Source organism: Pelodiscus sinensis, chromosome 1 (genome assembly GCF_049634645.1).
Source record: "Pelodiscus sinensis isolate JC-2024 chromosome 1, ASM4963464v1, whole genome shotgun sequence".
NCBI classification, from domain to species: Eukaryota; Metazoa; Chordata; order Testudines; family Trionychidae; genus Pelodiscus; species Pelodiscus sinensis.
The window spans coordinates 40,505,800-40,512,843 of NC_134711.1; the positions used below are offsets into that span (position 1 = coordinate 40,505,800).

At 35.1% G+C, this 7,044-nt stretch overlaps 1 protein-coding gene across 2 annotated transcripts in view; it reads right to left on the reverse strand.

Annotated features, from left to right (window-relative positions):
• Window positions 1-6,463, reverse strand: part of LOC102458526 (hyaluronidase 4) — a 34,043-nt gene extending 27,580 nt beyond the window's left edge. Inside the window, exon 1 of one of the 2 annotated variants that reach the window (XM_006122595.4) lies at window positions 6,355-6,463. The gene's annotated coding sequence lies outside the window, so the exon portion shown is untranslated. Of the gene's footprint in view, window positions 1-4,914; window positions 5,025-6,354 lie in introns of those variants that run through there. The other variant, XM_075928521.1, reaches the window with a different exon arrangement.
• Window positions 6,464-7,044: the final 581 nt, after the last annotated feature.

Here is a 7,044-nt window from a genome sequence, read left to right on the forward strand (position 1 = left end):
TTTCTATCAGCTTCATGTAACATGAACACTCTAATTCACTATTTTTTCATCTCCCTCCCCTTCTACCTTCCCCTACCCAATGTATTTTGGAACTGGACTTTTAATACTCCATTCATGTGAAGAAGTGGGTTGTATTCACAAATGCTCATGACCATCTATCTACATGTTTTGTTAGTCTTTAAGATGCTGCTAGACTATTCATTGTTTTTTAACTCGGTTACCCTTCTGAAGCTTTTCATTTCAGTCGAACTACTCAGATGAGTACATTGAGTGGGATATTGACCCAATACATTTTTAAACTGTCACGGGTATCACAATTGTTAGTAAACTCATATGGAATATAAGCTGTATTTTTCTGTTCCTTTTTCAGTTGACCTTCCTATTTTTCACACTGAAATTTCACAAAAAGAAAGAAAAGGGGAAGAGTATACATTATAGAAGAACACTCATTGTATCTACTGGCTACCCTGGTCAATTATCGGAATGCTTTTCATATTATTCATTTCTACTTTCCATGTTGAATTCTTAGACTCAGCTTTCACTGCCTCTGGAAAATATTGCAGATTTGCAGAGGTTAGGTGTAGACATTTCTAGCTTTCTATGATTCAGGTTCTCTGTTAATATGAAAAAATATGGTGGCAGAAATTATACATATTACACAGGGCATTCATAAGCTGTGCTATTATTTGTTATTTAATGTATTAAAGATAAAACAATGTTTTGTCAGACTTTAATTTTGCCACATGCGAAAGTCATAATTATTGAAATGACATTGTCAAATACACATATATTCATTAAAAACCCTTTTCACTCTTTTTCAATATTGGTTACTCCCTTTTAGAACTTGGAAATACAACATATTTTCCTTGTAGTTTTCTCATGTTATATTTGGAAACCACTAAATTTCTGTCTGTATTTCTTACAAAGCAAAGAAAACAGATACAACTCTCAAAATACTCAAAGATGAGTAGACTAGACTAGACTAGAGTAGAATAGAGTAGACTAGAATAGAAAAAGTGTGCTTTCTTTTGTATATGGAGACAATGGGTAAAATCCTGGCTCCACAGAAGCCAGTGCCAGAGTTTCCCATTGACCTGAAAGGAGCCACAATTAATATACAATACTGTTAATATAGAACTTGGGGTACTGTTTGTTCATGTAAATGCTTACTTTGTCTAACTGCTAGATCTGTAGCTGTCATATATTAAATACACAATTACACTAATTCTTGCTAAAATATATAGAGTAAGGCAACACTGTTTTAGAGGATTGGCTGTCTCAGGCAATAATATACATAACATATGATTTGCTGTATGCCAAATGATTGAGACTGTAAGTATTCTTGCTGTACCTGGAACAATTCGTTGGGTTACCAATGAGTATGAATATGGATTTGCTTTTTTGTTATACTTCCTGTGGCATTTATATCGAACCCTTAATACTATTAAGTGCAGCTATTTGTTTACATCATTAGTTTTAATAAAATGAGAAATTCCACAAGAAGCCACAAAACTTAAATTACTGACTAGGGTCATTAAGACTCCAGTCCTTCTGTGTATTTATATTGTGGGCAGGTTCTGGCATAAAGTCAGGGCTCTTCTGTCCTGAAGGTTCTCTTGTGTGGCGTTACGGAGGGCTCCATCTTGTCTCCCTTTTGTTTAGCATGTATTTGGCACTAACAGCAGGGTTAGTGAAGAAGACATGGGCTATAAGGTTTTCGGTGTACTTAAAATAGGTCTAAACCATGATTAGCTCAGTGAACAGAAGCCCCTGGTATTGACCCATGATGTGTCACTGATTGCTGAATCTGGTCTATTCCTGAGAAGAGGCTACATTAACTTTTCACCATAAACTTCCCTGAAAGGGGTGGGACAAGCAGTAGGCAGATCTATTCCTGGCAACGCCGTTTCCTGGGAAGGGGCCATTTCACAAGTTCAGTCTCACAAGCCTCTGTCTGGATGGCTTTCCTCTCAAGTGTATCTCCTCTCAAGAGCACTGTACTCTCAGCCCATGCAATTGGAAAGCAAGTACATACACACATGCAGATTCACGCACAGATGTAATGATCTTGGGGAAATGGCAAAGGTAATTTAATGGCGTTTATCTCTCTCTTAGCTCCCTCTCATAGGTCTTTCATAGATTCTGGATCCGAATTATTTATTTATTTATGTATTTATTTTGCAGTGTTGTGGGCACGTTAGTCCCAATATATGAGAAAGACAAGGTGGGGTAGGTTCTATCTTTTGGCCAAATAAAATATATTACCCATCCTACCTTGTCCCTCTAATAATTATAATACTTCAATAGTGTCTCCAATACAAGGATCTCAAAGGGCTTCACAAATTTTGAAGTAATACTCAATACCTTGTAAGGTAAAGATATATTATTCCCATTGTACATATTGTGAAACTGAGACACAGAAAGGTTAAGTGACAGAGTCAAAAATGAATTGTAAATCTTCCTATTCCCAGTTCTCTGTTTTATCCACACGAGCGTCTTTCCCTCTTTAATCACCATGACTTATGGATAATAGTTTGAATAATAGGCAAGACAAACGACCTTGAATTACATCAGTCCTCTATTTTATACCCAGGTATAAATTAGGGCTGTTGATTAATCGCAGTTATCTCACTGGATTAACTAAAAAATGAAATGTGATTAAAAATTAATCACAATTAATTGCTGTTTCAATTAGACAGTTAAACAATAGAATACCAATTGGAATATAGTTAATGTTTTGGATGTTCTACATTTCCAAATGCATTAATTTCAATCACAATACAAAATACAAAGTGTAAAGTGCTCACTTTATATTATTTTATTACAAATATTTGAACTGTAAAAATGATCAACAAAAGACAGTAATTTTCAATTCGCCTCATACAAGTATCATAGTTCAATCTGTTTGTAGTGAAATAACGTAAAATTTTAGAGTCTTTAGCGTCCACTCACTCCAACATCTTGTGCAGCCAATTACTCAGAAAAACAAGTTTGTTTACATGTGCAGAAGGTAATGCTGCCCATTTATTATTTGGAACGTCACCTGAAAGTGACAATAAGTATTTGCATGGCACTTCTGTAGCCAGTATTTCAAGGTATTTGCATGCCAGATATGCTAACCATTCACATGCCCCTTCATGCTTTGGCAACCATTTCAGAGAACATGCTTCCATGCTGATGACACTCATTAAAAAATCATTAATTAAATGTATGACTGAACTCCTTGGGGAAGAATTGTATGTTTCCTGCTCTGTGTTTTACTGACTTTCTGCTATATATTTCATGTTATAGCAATTTTGGACGATGACACAACATGTTATTTCTTTTAAGTACACTTTCATTGCTGATTTAACAAAACACACAAAAAAGTAGCAATTTAAGATTTGTAAAGATAACTACAGCACTCAACCCAAGATTTAAAAATATGAAGTGTCTTCCAAAATCTGAGAGAGATGAGGTGTGGAGCATGGTTTCAAAGTCTTAAAAGAGCAACACTCCCATGCATAAACTACAGAATCCAAACCACCAAAAAAGACAATCAACCTTCTGCTGGTGGCATATGACTCAGGTGATGAAAATGAATGTGTTGGTCTGCTCTGCTTTGAATCATTATTGAGCAGAATCTGTCATCAGCATGGATTCATGTCCTCTGAAATGGTGGTTGAAGCATGAAAGGACATATGAATCTTAAGCAACTCTGACAAACAAATATCTTGTAATGCCAGCTACAACAATACCATGCAAACACCCATTTTCATTTTTAGTTGACATTGTAAACAAGAAGCAGACAGCATTGTCTCCTGCACATGTAAATATACTTGTTTGAGAGATTGACTCAACAAGAAGTAGGCTTTAATAGACTTGTAGGGTCTACAGTTTGACATAGTTTTATATTTTAATGTAGTTATTTTGTTCATAATCACACATTTATATATTAAACTTTCATTATAAAGAGAATGCACTATGGTACTTGAATGAAGTGAATTGAAAATACTATTTCTTTTATTTTTACAATGCAAATATTTATAATAAACTAAATATAAAGTGAGTACTGTGCAGTTTGCATTCTATTTTGAAACTGAAATTAATATATTTGAAAATGTAGAAAACATCAAAAATATTTAAATAAATGGCATTCTATTATTAACGGAGCTATTGATTTTTTGATGGCTTAACAGCCTTAGTATATATGCCATGTTCCATCTTTCCATTGCTTCTGTCTGACAAAATGAATGTTTTTGGATGGAGGAGATGGAGGAAAAGCTAGAATATCTCAGCACTTTGTTTTTTATCTACTACAGGAATTAGAAATAAGCGCTAACCTGAATTTCAACTCACAATTCCAACAGAGTGTGTATTAATGTTAGAAAAAGTGTCATGTGTGTTTATTTTCAGTTTCATCTTCCTCTATACATCTGACTTTGGACACAAACGTATTGAAGGTTATTTTATTTTTAATGTATGTATTAAAAGTATAAATATTATCTACAGGCCAAAGATTAACTTGATTTCATTTTTGGTAAAGTATTTTGAAAAAAATAAAGGAAGGTGCCTCTGGTACAGTTATTTCACCTCCCATCTGAAATGATATTGAGGGTCACATTTGTTAGGGCCTTTTTTCCTACTTAGGGAACATCTACACAGTGGGGCTAATTCGGGATACTGGAAGTATTCTGAAATAGCTACCCTGCATCTTTTGAATGTGCCCACTAGATTGAGATAGGTCTCAAAATGGCGGAAATGCCATTTCCAAGTTTGGCACTATGTAGACGCGCCAAATTTCAAAATGCGCTTTTTTGAAATCCTATCAAAATAAGATATGCAATTTGTGGAGCACAAATTGAGCATCTTATTTCAAGTTTAGGGGGCTGTGTACATGCACCCTTAGTGAAGTAAGTAAGGATTTAGACTTACATGCTAAACTAACTTCAGTGAATGCTGGGCCAAATTCTGTTCTCAGAGGTAGTGCAGAGTTTCCCAAACTTTTTCAGATGCGGAGCTCCTACTGGGACCTGAAAATTTGTCAGAGTCCTTAAAATATCATGATTTCTAATTCAACAGTTACTCAAATAAATAGACAATGTTTTGGAATTCTATTTTTATTTCTTGTATGTTTCTTATAATATTTTTTTTTAAAAAAACCCTATCAGAAAATTAGTAACAAAATAACAGGGTCATACAACTGCCATTAATATTTTCTCACCAAGCCCCTGGGCCCATCACATGGAGCCCAAGGGCTTCATGGACCATACTTTAGTATGCTGTAGTGAAATCATTTGAGAGGAGTAAATCTGGAAATACTCCATTGAGGCTAATGGAGTTATTTGTCTTTTACAATCCTGTAATATGAGAGAATGAGAAAATTTAGCCCATAGTGAACTCACATTTTTTCATATCTTGGTCTAAAATTTAAAATAATCACTCATGTTCACTTCAAAATGAAGAAAAAAAATCTATTTTGTAGTCTATAAATGTTTCTCCTTCTGGATACTAGGAAAGGAAATATTCATGCTTTGCTGAAAAGAGGATAGGCAATAGCGGGTCAATATGAGAAATAATACATATAAATTATCCAAAATGAAGTTAAGTTTTATATCTTATTTCCAGGACTGGATATAGATTGTTCGGCATGCCACAACCTGCTTTAACAAAAGAGTTACAAATGTCCCTATGTCTGCAGAGACAAAATACAATGTTTTAACTCAGAGTAGCCATAAGATTTCAGAATACTGCCAAGGAATAATCCAATTAATTCTTTCCTGATGATTTTGGGAAAAATGGTTGCAAACAGGACAGTAGGTTTACATCATTAAATGCTCTCTTACTTTCAGACTGATAAGAAGGGATTGGTGAAGTTCTTTTCAAGTCAGCAAATGGCACGCTATGCTCAGTTTGAAACCACTGCCCTCAGTACTGCTCTCATGATGCTAACAAATAGGCAAAATAAATTTCTTAGTGAATCTTAAATAGATGTCCAACACTCCATGGTCTATTTTCTCTGTCTCTGATGAATGCACAGCTCTGTGGTTTTAAATAATATATTGACTAACCTTGTTCTAAAAAAATATTTGAAGTCAAAGCACTGTTGTTGTTTCTCAGCTGTGAATTTTATTTCTAACCAGAGGTCTCTGAGGTGCTTGTTCAAGATCAATGTTCTAAGTCAAAGTATTTATTATGCATCAAAGTGTAAAGCATCACACAGTTCCTTGGCTGGAAAATGAGAAAATTAACCCAGAGGTGCCACACTGTACGAGAATGCATTGCAGAGATATTTTCCTGACTATTGGATTACAAACAAGAGTTAAAACATTGTTATTTATGGTTATTAATTGAGTAAACAATATTGGTACTCACCTCTATAAAGCCAATGAGTGGAAGAAAACTTTGACAGAGCAAGTTACAGTTGCTGCTGTGTTTGTATTGCAAGTTTGCTCCTCCTAATGGGTGTGCTTTAACTATTGAGATACTGCCAGAATCTGGAGGGAAGAGATTTTTACCTACAAAGTTTCATGTAATTTCAAAATACACACATAATCAAACTGTTAGCCAAGGCTGCTCTTTTCTGATCGCTATGGTCCTCACAGCTCCCCATGTTGACTTTCATTGTGTGTTTCCTATCGCAGAATACAAAATCAGAGAGTGTTATAAAAGGGTACAGTGCTAACCTGATCAATACTGATGAAGAATTTATTTATGTTTTGATAGTTACAGATGCTCAGTTGAATGGGTGAAAGATATTAACAGTAGTGACATCACCACCTCTCCCTATAATAGAGCTCTGAGCCATAGTGGGATGTGAAGCCATTTGGAAAACAAAACAAGTAACATAGTTTAGGAACTTATTGGAATGCCGCTTTTAAGAAAGTTGCTTGGGCATGTGATTGCAGGCTAGCTAGGATGCCTTCCCACCTTTTTCTGAATATTCTGAATTGGCTAGGGCATACTCTTCACAATTCAGGGAACCCATCTCTTGAGCTCCCTAAGGATGGCACCTGTTATAGCAGGTAACAGTCACTGTTGAACAATACCATCTGAAAGAAATAT